Source organism: Pelobates fuscus, chromosome 10, assembly GCF_036172605.1.
Source record: "Pelobates fuscus isolate aPelFus1 chromosome 10, aPelFus1.pri, whole genome shotgun sequence".
NCBI lineage: Eukaryota > Metazoa > Chordata > Amphibia > Anura > Pelobatidae > Pelobates > Pelobates fuscus.
Window position 1 is genome coordinate 68,548,886 of NC_086326.1, and position 16,436 is coordinate 68,565,321.

At 40.7% G+C, this 16,436-nt stretch overlaps 1 protein-coding gene and 1 long non-coding RNA gene across 3 annotated transcripts in view; one reads left to right on the top strand and one right to left on the bottom strand.

The window, feature by feature from the left end:
• PCGF5 (polycomb group ring finger 5) overlaps positions 1–16,436 on the top strand; it is a 125,321-nt gene that overhangs the window by 18,815 nt on the left and 90,070 nt on the right. The gene's annotated exons all lie outside the window — the stretch shown is intronic.
• Positions 7,078–16,436, bottom strand: part of LOC134574988 (uncharacterized) — a 47,066-nt gene continuing 37,707 nt past the window's right edge. Inside the window, exon 3 of the long non-coding RNA XR_010085548.1 lies at positions 7,078–7,092. This is a non-coding gene — a long non-coding RNA (uncharacterized LOC134574988). The remainder of the gene's footprint in view (positions 7,093–16,436) is intronic.

Below are 16,436 nucleotides of genomic sequence, written 5' to 3' on the forward strand. Positions count from 1 at the left end.
GGCACCCATTTGGGGAGTTTAACAGTGTCCATCCCCCTGAGGTTAAAAGGCTCTCCCAATAATTTACAGGATGTAACCTTGTTAGCCCTTGCACAAACAATGCATTGGAACTTACATGTTGGTGATTAACAAAAGAGAGTAGAACATCAAAATACATTAAGAAATAAATATTAAACACATGTAGTTCATTTGCATTGGAACCACAATGGAGAGGAGGAAAACAGAATTTAAAAAAAAACTAGCTGATAGGAAAACCTTTTGGATTAATAAATTAAAGGATCAATAAAGTCACCCAGGCCACTTAATCTCAATGAAGTGGCCTGGGTGCAGTGGTTTTGTCAATTTAACTCTGCAAAGTAAAGCATTGCCATTTTTCAGAAATGTTTACCTTGAAGGTTTAAGCACAACTCCAGTGCTATTACACTGACACCTACAGTGAAAGGGAATCGCATGTGCATCAGTTCCCCAATGTTCCTCTATGAGGTGCATCGGATTGGACCACGCCAGAGGATTCAAATACCTATACAACTAAACAGGAACACTAAAGCTTTAGGCATAGAGGTTTGCATCGAAATGCTTTAGTGTTAAAAAAACCTTCAGCCACGGAACTTAAAGGAACACTATATTCACCAGAACAACTACAGCTTAATGTAGTTGTTCTGGTGAGTATAATAGCTCCCTTCAGGCATTTTCATGTAAACACTGCCTTTTAACAGAAAAGGCAGTGTTTACATTGCCCCTAGGGACACCTCCAAGTGTGCACTCCTCAGATGGCCACTGGAGGTGCTTCCTGGCTCAGTGCTGCACAGTAAGCAGTCCTGCTGTTCAGCATCCCCACGCTCTGCATGGGGACGCTGAATTTTCCTCATACAGATGCATTGATTCAATGCATCTCTATGAGGTGGTGCTGATTGGCCAAAACAGTGTTTGGCCCTGCCCCCTTGCTAATTTTAGCCAATCCAATGCTGTGTAGAGTTGAAACTAAGGTGAGTTTTAACCCATTCCGAGGCGGCTAATGAAGGGGCAAGCCACCTAAATGGTGGCTTTTCACTATAGGGTCAGGAATACATGTTTGTGTTCCTGACCCTATAGTGATCCTTTAAAGGACCACTATAGTCAGCCAGACCACTTTAGCTCAATGAAGTGGTCTGGGTGCCAGGTCCCCCAGGTTTTAACCTTTCAGATGTTACATTGCAGGGTTAATACAGCCTCTAGTGGCTGTCTTCCTGACAGCCATTAGAGGCGATTCCCCGGCGCTCAATGCAAAAATCGCATTGAGCACGCAGAACGTCCATAAGAAAGCATTCAGAAATGCTTTCCTATGGGCGGTTGAATGCTCGTGCGACTCTGGATGCGCATTCGGCTCCATTTGGGAGCCGACATCGAAGGGGGATAAGAGGTCACCAGCGCCGAGGGAGCCCGGCGCTAGATAAAGGTAAGTGGCTGAAGGGGGTTTAACCCCGTCAGCCCAGTGGGAGGGGGGCCCTGAGGGTGGGGGGACCTAAGGATCATATAGTGTCAGGAAAACGAGTTTGTTTTCCTGACACTATAGTGATCCTTTAATATTGACATTGATCTCTGGTGTTTTGATTAAAGCACTTCAGGTGTCTTGTTTTTTTAATCCACAATCATTCCTCTGAGATGTATTCATCAATATTTTTCAATAAATTAATTTTCTTTTTTAGATTTATTTTTTGTGTTATTTTTACATAATACAAGAATTTTTTTTTACATTTCTATTTTTTGTTATTCTCATATTTTAATTTTTTTGTTTTTATACTGTTTATTTTTATTTCGTTTTTTAAAGATTGTTTCATGTAATAGTTTCTTTTTTCATATTCAATGATTTGTTTTACTTTTCATTTTTTTCAATTTTTTCATATTTTTCTATTTTGTTATTGTCATATATATTTTTTGGTATTTTTTTTTCATTTTTAGGTTTACTGTTTCTTTCATTCTTTTCCTTTTCACTTGTTTTCCTTTTCTATCTTTTCAATATTAGTTGATTTTTAATAATTTCTTATTTTTTTGTTATATTTTTTACATTTCTATTTTTTTATATTCTCATATTTTACATTTTTTAGTTTTTATACTGTTTATTTTTGTTTAGGTTTTTTAAAGATTGTTTCATTTTAAGATTTTCTATTTTCATATTTAATGATTTGCTTTACTTTTTTATTTTTTTCGATATCTTTCATATTTTTCCATTTTGTTATTGTAATATATATTTTTGTATTTTTTATATTTTTAGGTTTACTGTTTCATTCATTCTTTTCTTTTTCACTTGTTTTCATTTTCTATCTTTTCCATATTAGTTTAATTTTTATTAAAATCTTTTTAATTTTTATTATTTCTAGAATTATTTATATATTTTTTAATATATTATTCATTCAATGATTTATTTACTTTTCTTTTCAGTTTCTTCTATTTTTGCACATTTTCTTTTTGTTATTCTCATACAGTTGTAATCTTCTTATTATTTTAATTTTTTATGTTTCTTTTCTTTAATACTTTTGTTTTGTTTTTTGCCTTTTCATTCAGACATCCTTTCCATATTAGTGTTTTTTTTTTTTTTTTAGAAATTGCCCTACAATTGGGTCTTGGCACTATATTTATGAATACATTTTTACAGGTGAATGATGAGTATATATTCTAGTGTCAATTATATATCGCAATTTATTAATGAAATTTCCCTCTTCCCTTTTTAGGTGTTTAAAATGTATTTTCAAGGATTTATATTTGTAGGAGGTCCTTTGTCTTTGTATTATTGTAAACCATAGTAATTAAAAAGCAACTATATAATGAATACAGTTTTCTAATTTTATATGGTGTAATTATCTTTTAAATATTTAAATTACGCTTACATATAGTTTAAACAATTTTAAATTTTATAAACATTTAACTGTGAGGGGTTTACAGAATACAAACGGCTTCCAGACAAAATGTGATATTTAGTGAACAACCCTGTCAGACTTTAATTTGCTACAATTTAAAGTTTAGTAAATAAGTGATCCAGAGGAAGGCGAAAAAACATGGATATACCGTTACTGATATTAAATATGTCCAAGCAAAAAATTCCTTCCTGACCCCATATAAAGGCGATCGGCTGCAAATCTGTCCCTGGATCTGTATTAAATTTGTCTCATATCTTACTCAATTATCATTACCCCATCCCTTTATACATTACCATCCTCTTCATGTTTAGGTCCATGTGACAGTAATACTGCTTGACAGACTTCATGCTAGGAAACCAAAGACATTGAAATATTAACATTGTCCAGTATTATCCTGAAAATTTCAGTTTGTTTGTGATAATAGATATAAAATCTGATGAGTACCTGTTTACGGTGTAGTCCTAGCTAAGCACTGACTGGCTTCAGAAGGTGCAAGCCTTTGTTATCAACCTCAGCTTATTATGATGTAAGATATAATGACATCACTGTTAGTTGCAACCTTATAAGGAAAATTAGCACAGCAAATGGCATGGGATTTTTATTCATTTATACAGTTTGTACATAAAAAATTAAATCATACAGAGAAAATCATTAGTTTATTTTCATTTTATGATTTTTTTTATTTCACATTAATTTAGTAAAAAAATTACCCTAATTGTTTTAAATATTTGTTTGCTATAAATATCCAGAGACAAATAGATGTAACTAGCCAAATATAAACCACAGATAATCATCTATAGTTCATAATATCTGGTTGCTGTGGGACTTCCATAGCATAAAGTCATATATTTATTATGATGCCCTAAGTGAATCAGTCCTCTACAAATTTATCTGACAGCCCATATAATTCACAAAACTTTGTTAATTTCATGTCAAAATTGGAAGTATTAAATAAAGATACTTTGTATTTAACCCCTTAACACCATTATGGCGTTTTATGCCATCTGCAATTAAATGGGATTAAAAGCCATTACGGCTGCATAGAACGCCGTAATAGTATTAAGCGCCTGAGCATGCTAATACATATCTACACTCGAGACTTGGAAAATGCAATTTTTTTTATTTCTCACACTTTTTTAGGTTTTATTCATAATAAACTTTTTATATCTAAATATTTGATGTTTTGATGTGACATGAAAGCCCTGTTTGTCCTGAACAAAATTATATATAATAAGTGTGGGTGCGGGGGGGCAGGGCCTGACCACTGAGAGGAAAGGACGCAGACTTGAGTAGCTCCTGCTCTGCAGCGAAAATTACGCTGATTTAAGCCACCTAAACGGGAAACAATCGACCCAAAAAGGCTACAAACTGGAAGGGGAGAACCAGGGGCACACAACCATGCCACACATGGGACAAACTTGGTATACAGCACCTGCCCTTCCTACGAGGCCTACACATGTGGTCGGCGTGCGGGAGACAGCCGCTCCCCCGCTGACATCCACGGCTGATGAGCGGAGACCAGACCCTCGTTCCCCCCCCCCTCTGGACCGTTGGGGGTTATCCCGGTCTACCCTCAGGAGACCCTGGCACGACCCGGCGAGAAGGCTGGGGAGACGCAGGGGCCTGAAACACGCGGTGGCACTACACCTAAAATGGCGGAGGCAGCAAGCTCCCCTAAAACTCACAGCGTGCAGCCAGACATAGAGCACCGGCTGAACAGGACCTTCCAGGCTTTTTTGGACAAATTGGAGGCCCTTATGTTCCCGGAGAACACTGGGGCAGTGCCTGTCACCAAGCCACGTACTCACCTAAGCGAGATCAAACGGTTGCAGGCACGGACACCTCAAACACCGAGCCACCCAGAAGGCCGGAAGCAGCGAGACACTCACCAGCGGCAGGAGACCGAGGACCTGTCAGGCGGCAATGGGAACACGCTGATAGCCCCAAGAAACTGGCAAGTAATCGTGCGGATGCACATCAGCCCGACCTCCTACCAACCTAACAGAGAGGGCTTGTCCACAATGATTATGGCAGAAGTGCTGGAGGAAAGGGAGGCCGCACAGCGAATACCCCCACCAGCGACCATAAACTTTGCCGCCAAGCACAGCTCACTAACAGCGGAACCGACCTTACATGAACACTCTGCAGTGCGGCGGCCCCGAAGAGGGAACAAAGGAGACACCCAGCAACAGGCCATAAAGAGCGACGCCCAACTGCCTCTCACGGCGCACACCGACCTCCTGAGGTACAGATGTGGCAGGCTTACCCCGACAGGGCTGCAGCCCAAGGGTCACCAACGAGAGGCTCACAAAGCCACAGTGGGGGACACTATCATACCAGCAGCTGGCGTGGGCTAAGTGTATCTCGAGTTCTTTCAGCTACCTGTCCTCTTTGTCCTGATCTATTTACTGTGGGACAGCCTAGCACAGTTAATTATACCAATATTTTAATGTCTTTGGTTCTGCCTAATGGGCACCCTTTGTTTGCCTTTACGCTGTAATGTACACAGGACTTAACTGGCTGAGCGCTAAGAGCAAACCCTGCACTCTATACCCCATATCATCACGGACTTGTGTAAAAACACTACTAATGCTGACACCGCTCCAGAGGGTTCAACGAACAGTTAAGCTCAGACGATGCAGTTAACACTTAAGTTTAGATCATACAGCGATGTTACCTTAACTTTCAAGCAAGACTAAGTAATGTTTTTTGTCTGTTAATACCTTGCAGCCCATGTACGTACAGCACAATATGTATAGATAGCATACACAGGCCAAACTATAGACACATTGCAAGACAAACCACTGTTTTAAAATGACATTGCCACACTTAATTTAGCTTTGTTAAGCGTCACCCATCTTACTTTATCTAATCTTGACATAAATAATGTTTAGCCAAGCTTGATATAAACGCGTAAATTTAAAAATGTGCAAATATTTATGCCACTGTTTAACCTCTATTACTCTTGTGAAACACCGTTATGGTATATGTTAATATCTTGTAACCACATGCACAACGAAAAATAAAGAATTAAAAAAAAAAAATAAGTGTGGGTGCACTTAAAACTGCAATAATTTTTATAAACTGCAATAATTACCTTGCAGGGTTAACTCCGCCTCTAGTGGCTGACAGCCACTAGAGGGCACTTCCGTGTCCCTAGCACAGGAAACCTGTGCTAGAGCGTCGCTGGACGTCCTCACGCTATGTGAGGACCTCCAGCGTCGCTCATTTCCCCATAGGAAAGCATTGAAAAGCATTTTCAATGCTTTCCTATGGAGAGCTCTAATGCGCATGCGCGGCATTGCCGCGCATGCGCATTAGGTCTCCCTGGCCGGTGGGTGGGACCAGTCACGCCCACCGGCTGACGCAATCACTGGGAGGAGCGGCAGCGGAGGAAGAAGCAGCGACGTGGTACATCGACTCCCTCCCACCCCCCAATCCCCGGTTGCTGAAGGGGTGAAAACCCCTTCAGTCACTTACCAGAGGCAGCGTCCTCCTTTGTCTTTGTATTATTGTAAACCATAGTAATTAAAAAGCAACTATATAATGAATACAGTTTTCTAATTTTATATGGTGTAATTATCTTTTAAATATTTAAATTACGCTTACATATAGTTTAAACAATTTTTAATTTTATAAACATTTAACTGTGAGGGGTTTACAGAATACAAACGGCTTCCAGACAAAATGTGATATTTAGTGAACAACCCTGTCAGACTTTAATTTGCTACAATTTAAAGTTTAGTAAATAAGTGATCCAGAGGAAGGCGAAAAAACATGGACATACCGTTACTGATATTAAATATGTCCAAGCAAAAAATTCCTTCCTGACCCCATATTAAGGCAATCGGCTGCAAATCTGTCCCTGGATCTGTATTAAATTTGTCTCATATCTTACTCAATTATCATTACCCCATCCCTTTATACATTACCATCCTCTTCATGTTTAGGTCCAAGTGACAGTAATACTCCTTGACAGACTTCATGCTAGGAAACCAAAGACATTGAAATATTAACATTGTCCAGTATTATCCTGAAAATTTCAGTTTGTTTGTGATAATAGATATAAAATCTGATGAGTACCTGTTTACGGTGTAGTCCTAGCTAAGCACTGACTGGCTTCAGAAGGTGCAAGCCTTTGTTATCAACCTCAGCTTATTATGATGTAAGATATAATGACATTACTGTTAGTTGCAACCTTATAAGGAAAATTAGCACAGCAAATGGCATGGGATTTTTATTCATTTATACAGTTTGTACATAAAAAATTAAATCATACAGAGAAAATCATTAGTTTATTTTCATTTTATGATTTTTTTTATTTCACATTAATTTAGTAAAAAAATTACCCTAATTGTTTTAAATATTTGTTTGCTATAAGTATCCAGAGACAAATAGCTGTAACTATCCAAATATAAACCACAGATAATCATCTATAGTTCATAATATCTGGTTGCTGTGGGACTTCCATAGCATAAAGTCATATATTTATTATGACTTTATTATGATGACCTAAGTGAATCAGTCCTCTACAAATTTATCTGACAGCCCATATAATTCACAAAACTTTTTGTTAATTTCATGTCAAAATTGGAAGTATTAAATAAAGATACTTTGTATTTAACCCCTTAACACCATTATGGCGTTTTATGCCATCTGCAATTAAATGGGATTAAAAGCCATTACGGCTGCATAGAACGCCGTAATAGTATTAAGCGCCTGAGCATGCTAATACATATCTACACTCGAGACTTGGAAAATGCAATTTTTTTTATTTCTCACACTTTTTTAGGTTTTATTCATAATAAATTTTTATATCTAAATATTTGATGTTTTGATGTGACATGAAAGCCCTGTTTGTCCTGAACAAAATTATATATAATAAGTGTGGGTGCGGGGGGGCGGGGCCTGACCACTGAGAGGAAAGGACGCAGACTTGAGTAGCTCCTGCTCTGCAGCGAAAATTAAGCTGATTTAAGCCACCTCAACGGGAAACAATCGACCCAAAAAGGCTACAAACTGGAAGGGGAGAACCAGGGGCACACAACCATGCCACACACGCGACAAACTTGGTATACAGCACCTGCCCTTCCTTCGAGGCCTACCAGTGTGGTCGGCGTGCGGGAGACAGCCACTCCCCCGCTGACATCCACGGCTGATGAGCGGAGACCAGACCCTCGTTCCCCCTCTCTGGACCGTTGGGGGTTATCCCGGTCTACCCTCACGAGACCCTGGCACGACCCAGCGAGAAGGCTGGGGAGACGCAGGGGCCTGAAACACGCGGTGGCACTACACCTAAAATGGCGGAGGCAGCAAGCACCCCTAAAACTCACAGCGAGCAGCCAGACATAGAGCACCGGCTGAACAGGACCTTCCAGGCTTTTTTGGACAAGTTGGAGGCCCTTATGTTCCCGGAGAACACTGGGGCAGTGCCTGTCACCAAGCCACGTACTCACCTAAGCGAGATCAAACGGTTGCAGGCACGGACACCTCAAACACCGAGCCACCCAGAAGGCCGGAAGCAGCGAGACACTCACCAGCGGCAGGAGACCGAGGACCTGTCAGGCGGCAATGGGAACACGCTGATAGCCCCAAGAAACCGGCAAGTAATCGTGCGGATGCACATCAGCCCGACCTCCTACCAACCTAACAGAGAGGGCTTGTCCCCAATGATTATGGCAGAAGTGCTGGAGGAAAGGGAGGCCGCACAGCGAATACCCCCACCAGCGACCATAAACTTTGCCGCCAAGCACAGCTCACTAACAGCGGAACCGACCTTACATGAACACTCTGCAGTGCGGCGACCCCGAAGAGGGAACAAAGGAGACACCCAGCAACAGGCCATAAAGAGCGACGCCCAACTGCCTCTCACGGCGCACACCGACCTCCAGAGGTACAGATGTGGCAGGCTTACCCCGACAGGGCTGCAGCCCAAGGGTCACCAACGAGAGGCTCACAAAGCCACAGTGGGGGACACTATCATACCAGCAGCTGGCGTGGGCTAAGTGTATCTCGAGTTCTTTCAGCTACCTGTCCTCTTTGTCCTGATCTATTTACTGTGGGACAGCCTAGCACAGTTAATTATACCAATATTTTAATGTCTTTGGTTCTGCCTAATGGGCACCCTTTGTTTGCCTTTACGCTGTAATGTACACAGGACTTAATTGGCTGAGCGCTAAGAGCAAACCCTGCACTCTATACCCCATATCATCACGGACTTGTGTAAAAACACTACTAATGCTGACACCGCTCCAGAGGGTTCAACGAACAGTTAAGCTCAGACGATGCAGTTAACACTTAAGTTTAGATCATACAGCGATGTTACCTTAACTTTCAAGCAAGACTAAGCAATGTTTTTTGTCTGTTAATACCTTGCAGCCCATGTACGTACAGCACAATATGTATAGATAGCATACACAGGCCAAACTATAGACACATTGCAAGACAAACCACTGTTTTAAAATGACATTGCCACACTTAATTTAGCTTTGTTAAGCGTCACCCATCTTACTTTATCTAATCTTAGAAACATAGAAACATATAGAAACATAGAATGTGACGGCAGATAAGAACCATTCGGCCCATCTAGTCTGCACAGTTTTCTAAATACTTTCATTAGTCCCTGGCCTTATCTTATAGTTAGGATAGCCTTATGCCTATCCCACGCATGCTTAAACTCCTTTACTGTGTTAACCTCTACCACTTCAGCAGGAAGGCTATTCCATGCATCCACTACCCTCTCAGTAAAGTAATACTTCCTGATATTATTTTTAAACCTTTGCCCCTCTAATTTAAGACTATGTCCTCTTGTTGTGGTAGTTTTTCTTCTTTTAAATATAGTCTCCTCCTTTACTGTGTTGATTCCCTTTATGTATTTAAATGTTTCTATCATATCCCCCCTGTCTCGTCTTTCCTCCAAGCTATACATGTTAAGATCCTTTAACCTTTCCTGGTAAGTTTTATCCTGCAATCCATGAACCAGTTTAGTAGCCCTTCTTTGAACTCTCTCTAAGGTATCAATATCCTTCTGAAGATAGGGTCTCCAGTACTGTGTACAGTACTCCAAGTGAGGTCTCACCAGTGTTCTGTACAATGGCATGAGCACTTCCCTCTTTCTACTGCTAATACCTCTCCCTATACAACCAAGCATTCTGCTAGCATTTCCTGCTGCTCTATTACATTGTCTGCCTACCTTTAAGTCATCAGAAATAATCACCCCTAAATCCTTTTCCTCAGATGTTGAGGTTAGGACTCTATCAAATATTCTGTACTCTGCCCTTGGGTTTTTACGTCCAAGATGCATTATCTGCACTTATCCACATTAAATGTCAGTTGCCACAACTCTGACCATTTTTCTAGTTTACCTAAATCATTTTCCATTTGGCTTATCCCTCCTGGAACATCAACCCTGTTACATATCTTAGTATCATCCGCAAAAAGACACACCTTACCATCAAGACCTTCTGCAATATCACTAATAAAAATATTAAAGAGAATGGGTCCAAGTACAGATCCCTGAGGTACCCCACTGGTGACAAGCCCAAGCTTCGAATATACTCAATTGACTACAACCCTCTGTTGCCTGTCACTCAGCCACTGCCTTACCCATTCAACAATATTGGAATCCAAACTCAAAGATTGTAGTTTATTGATAAGCCTTCTATGTGCAACAGTGTCAAAAGCCTTACTGAAATCTAGGTAAGCAATGTCTACTGCACCACCCTGATCTATAATTTTAGTTACCCAATCAAAAAAATCAATAAGATTAGTTTGGCATGATCTCCCTGAAGTAAACCCATGTTGTCTCTGATCTTGAAATCCATGTGTTTTTAGATGTTCAACAATCCTATCCTTTAACATGGTTTCCATCACTTTCCCCACTACTGAAGTAAGGCTTATTGGCCTATAGTTGCCCGACTCCTCCCTATTACCTTTCTTGTGAATAGGCACAACATTCGCTAACTTCCAATCTTCTGGGACTACTCCTGTTAACACTGATTGGATAAAGACATCTGTTAATGGTTTTGCTAGTACACCACTAAGCTCTTTCAATAACTTTGGGTGTATTCCATCAGGTCCCATTGACTTATTTGTCTTTACTTTTGACAGTTGAAATAGAACCTCTTCCTCTGTAAACCCACGTGTAATAAATGACTCATTTATCCTTTTTCTTAACTGAGGTCCCTTTCCTTCATTTTCATCTGTAAATACCGAACAAAAATATTCATTGAGGCAGTCAGCTAGACCTTTATCCTCATCTACATACCTTCCTTCTTTTGTTTTTAATCTGACTAATCCTTGTTTTACTTTTCTTTTCTCATTTATATATCTAAAAAAAGTTTTGTCCCCTTTTTTACTGACTGTGCTATTTTCTCTTCTGTGTGTGATTTGGAAGCTCTTATAACTTGTTTAGCCTCTTTCTGCCTAATCTTATAGGTCATTCTGTCTTCCTCACTCTGGTTTTTTTTATAATTACTAAATGCTAACTTTTTGTTTTTTACTATTTTGGCCACATCTGCGGAGTACCACAGTGGTTAATCTTGACATAAATAATGTTTAGCCAAGCTTGATATAAACGCGTAAATTTAAAAATGTGCAAATATTCATGCCACTGTTTAACCTCTATTACTCTTGTGAAACACCGTTATGGTATATGTTAATATCTTGTAACCACATGCACAACGAAAAATAAAGAATTAAAAAAAAAAAATAAGTGTGGGTGCACTTAAAACTGCAATAATTTTTATAAACTGCAATAATTACCTTGCAGGGTTAACTCCGCCTCTAGTGGCTGACAGCCACTAGAGGGCACTTCCGTGTCCCTAGCACAGGAAACCTGTGCTAGAGCGTCGCTGGACGTCCTCACGCTATGTGAGGACCTCCAGCGTCGCTCATTTCCCCATAGGAAAGCATTGAAAAGCATTTTCAATGCTTTCCTATGCGGAGCTTTAATGCGCATGCGCGGCATTGCCGCGCATGCGCATTAGGTCTCCCTGGCCGGTGGGTGGGACCAGTCACGCCCACCGGCTGACGCAATCACTGGGAGGAGCGGCAGTGGAGGAAGAAGCAGCGACGTGGGACATCGACGCTGCCTCTGGTAAGTGACTGAAGGGTTTTTCATCCCTTCAGCAACCGGGGATTGGGGGGTGGGAGGGAGAGGGGACCTGCAGTGCCAGGAAAACGGATTGTTTTCCTGGCACTGGAGTTTTCCTTTAATATGAAAGTGGTGAATTATGATTGAACGGACGTATAGCTCAAATTGTAGATTTTGTTTTGACCAGAACATGTATAATTGCCTTGGTCATCATGCCCACTAAAAGAGCTGTTACATAACATATTAATAATAAGTCAAAAATAGACGTACATTTTCTTAAATGATAACTGTCACTTCTCTGTAAATCACACCATTGAAAACAACCTATAACTTGTGTTAAACTTTTTATTACATTTATAACAGTGATACACAGGGATCCAAGATGGAGGGGCCAAATTCCAGGATAGATTTAAATACAGTGGTTTGGATTTTAACATTCAATGCTATTTTGCATCACAAACACAGCATATATATATTACAATGTGAACTCTAGCAGCTTACGCAGGTCTATACCCAGTTGTAATGATAGCTTTCCCAGTGTATAATTTTACCGATAGAAAATGACATGGTTTAACATATGCTCCCTATAACGAACTCCTTGTATTTCGTATACTCTGTTCGTTCATATACTTCCGAAATGTAGGGATGCACTGAAATGAAAATTCTGTGCCGAAATCAAAACTGAAAATTCAGGATGCCCTTGGTTGAAAACCGAAACCGAAAATGACTTTTTTTTCCCAAATGATTTTAAAATAGTTTTTTTCAATAATTTTATTAAAGGGACACTATAGTCACCTGAACAACTTTAGCTTAATGAAGCAGTTTTGGTGTATAGAACATGCCCCTGCAGCCTCACTGCTCAATCCTCTGCCATTTAGGAGTTAAATCCCTTTGTTTATGAACCCTAGTCACACCTCCCTGCATGTGACTTGCACAGCCTTCCATAAACACTTCCTGTAAAGAGAGCCCTTTTTTAGGCTTTCTTTATTGCAAGTTCTGTTTAATTAAGATTTTCTTATCCCCTGCTATGTTAATAGCTTGCTAGACCCTGCAAGAGCCTCCTGAATGTGATTAAAGTTCAATTTAGAGATTGAGATACAATTATTTAAGGTAAATTAAATCTGTTTGAAAGTGAAACCAGTGTTTTTTTCATCCAGGCTCTGTCAATCATAGCCAGGGGAGGTGTGGCTAGGGCTGTATAAACAGAAACAAAGTGATTTAACTCCTAAATTACAGTGAATTGAGCGGTGAAATTGCAAGGGAATGATCTATACACTAAAACTGCTTTATTTAGCTAAAGTAATTTAGGTGACTATAGTGTTCCTTTAATATTAGACTTTTTAATGAACTTATTAAATCTAATAAGAAAAACTACAAGCCAATAAAATAAATAAGGGATCTTTTCATAATACATATTATACTGGTTGCCAGTCATAAATCATTATAAACACCACATTAAAAAAAGAAGAATAAAGAATAAAATATTGTCACTATACCCACATTGCCAATATAATGTCACTACACCCACACTGCCCATATAATGTAAATATACACACTGTATACTGTCATTAAATGGGCAGTATGTAAACATAATGTCACTATTTCCACACTGCCCATATAATGTAAATATACACACTGTATAGTGTCATTATATGGGCAGTATGTAAACATAATGTCACTATACCCACTCTGCCCATATAATGTCACTATATACACACTGCCCATATAATGTCACTATATATATAAACTGCCCAAATAATGTCACTATACACACACTGCCCATATGTCACTATACACACTGCCCTTATAATGTCACTATACACACTGTTCATATAATGTCACTATACACACTGCCCCATATAATGTCACGATACCCACACTGCCCCATATAATGATATGTCACTATACACACTGTCCAAATGATGTCACTATATACACACTGCCCATGTGTCACTATACACACTGCCTTTATAATGTCACTATATACACAGTGTCCATATAATGTCACTGTACACACTACTCATATAATGATATAATGTCACTATACACACTGCCAATATAATGATATAATGTCACTACATACACTGCCCCATATGTCACTAATATACACACTACCCCATATAATGTCACGATACCCACACTGCCAATATAACGATATGTCACTATACTCACACTGACCCATATAATGTCACTATACACACTGCCCATATAATGATATAATGTCACTATATACCCAGATCCCCCATGTCCCGGTAAAGCAGTTCAGGATGCGCGCTCCCGTTACCTGGTTGCCGTAGCAGTTCTGATATCGCTCTTCGCTCCAGGATGACAGCGGGGCGGCAGAATGAAATGGTGGCCAGTGTGCTCTGCTCTCTGCCCGGCTCAGTGTGCTCCCTGCCTGCACCGTGTGTCCTGCTATCACTGCTCACTGCCCGAGCATGCTCTGCATCGCCGGCCATTATTAGCCAGCTAGCCTTAATGGTCCACCCAGCACGCTCTCCCGATTACCCACCCTGGGAGTCAATACCATGCACGTACACAATTACTTTGTCTCCCACAGTGCATTTTATATGTACTGTGTGCAGGGCCGCCACCAGAAATTTTGGAGCCCTTAACTGAGCTCAGGGTCTGGGCCCCTGGGGGCCCGCCTCCAAAACCGCCCACAGAGACCGCCTCCAAATCCCGCCCACAGGAGTACACACACAGACACAAACACATTCACTGATACAAAAGGACACATATACACACACACACACACTGATACATACTAACAGACACACATACTGATACGCATATAGGCATACATACTGACACAAACATACTGAGACATACACACATATACAGACACACAGGCGTACATAGTGACAGACACATACTAACATACATACAGACACACATGCATAAGGACATACAGACACAGACACATTCATAATGACATACATACAGACATTCATACTGGCATACATACATTCATACAGACAGACATACACACATTCATAATGACATGCAGACATACATACACTGACATTCATACATACATGCATACAGACATGCATACAGACAGACAGACATACAGACATGCATACAGACAGACAGACAGATATACAGACAGTTATACAGACCGATATACAGAAAGACATACAGACATACAGACATACATTCAGATATACATACATACAGACATACATACAGATATACATACATACAGACATACATACAGACAGACAGACATACAGACAGACAGACATACAGACAGATATACATGCAGACATACAGACAGACAGACAGACAGACATGCATACATGCATACATGCATACAGCCACACAGACAGACATACATACAGACATTCACACACACACAGAGCTCATTTTCCAGCCACCCTCCTGTTTCTTACCTTGTCTTTGCAGGAGGGTGGCTGGGGCTGATGGGACTGGGAGTCAGCACGGCTCTCCCTCTTCATTGCGGGGCGCGCGCTCTTCCCGTGCGGAGTGAGCTGGGAGAAGGTGACCACTTCCTCCCAGCAGCACTTGCTGCGGCTGCATTTTTATTTTTTTATAGGGGCCCGGTCGCGCTATACCACGGCCGCAGCGCTGACCGTGCCCCTGAAGATATGGGGCCCATCGGGTGGCCCTAAGTTCGTGGGCCACCCGATGGGCCCCATCAGCTTGCGGGCCCCGTTGCAACTGCACTAGCGGCAGTTCCGCTGCTATACGTGGGGGCCGGGCCCCCCAGGGCCACTGGGCCCGTGACAACCGTTATTGTTGTCACCCCCTGATGGTGGCCCTGACTGTGTGACAATACCCACCATGGGACACAATAACACACTAATTGCTGCATGACATGGGACACAATAACACACTAATTGCTGCATGACATGGGACACTATAACACACACTGATTACTGTATAACATGGGACACAAAAACACTAATTACTGTATGACATGGGTGTAATTTTCGGCAGTTTTGACCCATTTTCGGCCTAATATTTCGGCAGCCAAAATTTCGGTGCATCCGTACCGAAATGCTAGAGGCTTAAGTGATTATAGCCCGATCGCATAGTACACTGATTTGTACTCTCCCGAAATCCTATGGTCGTGGAAAAATGTAATCGGTTCGCATACCCAAATATCAGTCGAGACTTGATGAAGAGTACAACTGTAATGTTTTATTCCGGCCAAATGTCCGACTTATATACACAGACCCCAAGCATGGGGTCTCAAGCAAAAGCATAGTAAAACACGCCCCATACAACACCCACAACACGCCCCAGAGTCTCTGTGTCTGGGAGATAATTTAGTGTACTTTGCTTAAACTAATCTCCCACGCACTAGAGTTACAAAGTATTAAACATAAAATATTTATAATAAACATTATATATATCTGTACCCCTACAAGCATTAAATCCCCGGATAGCCTGGATCTGAGCGCCCAAGTTGTCCAAATAGC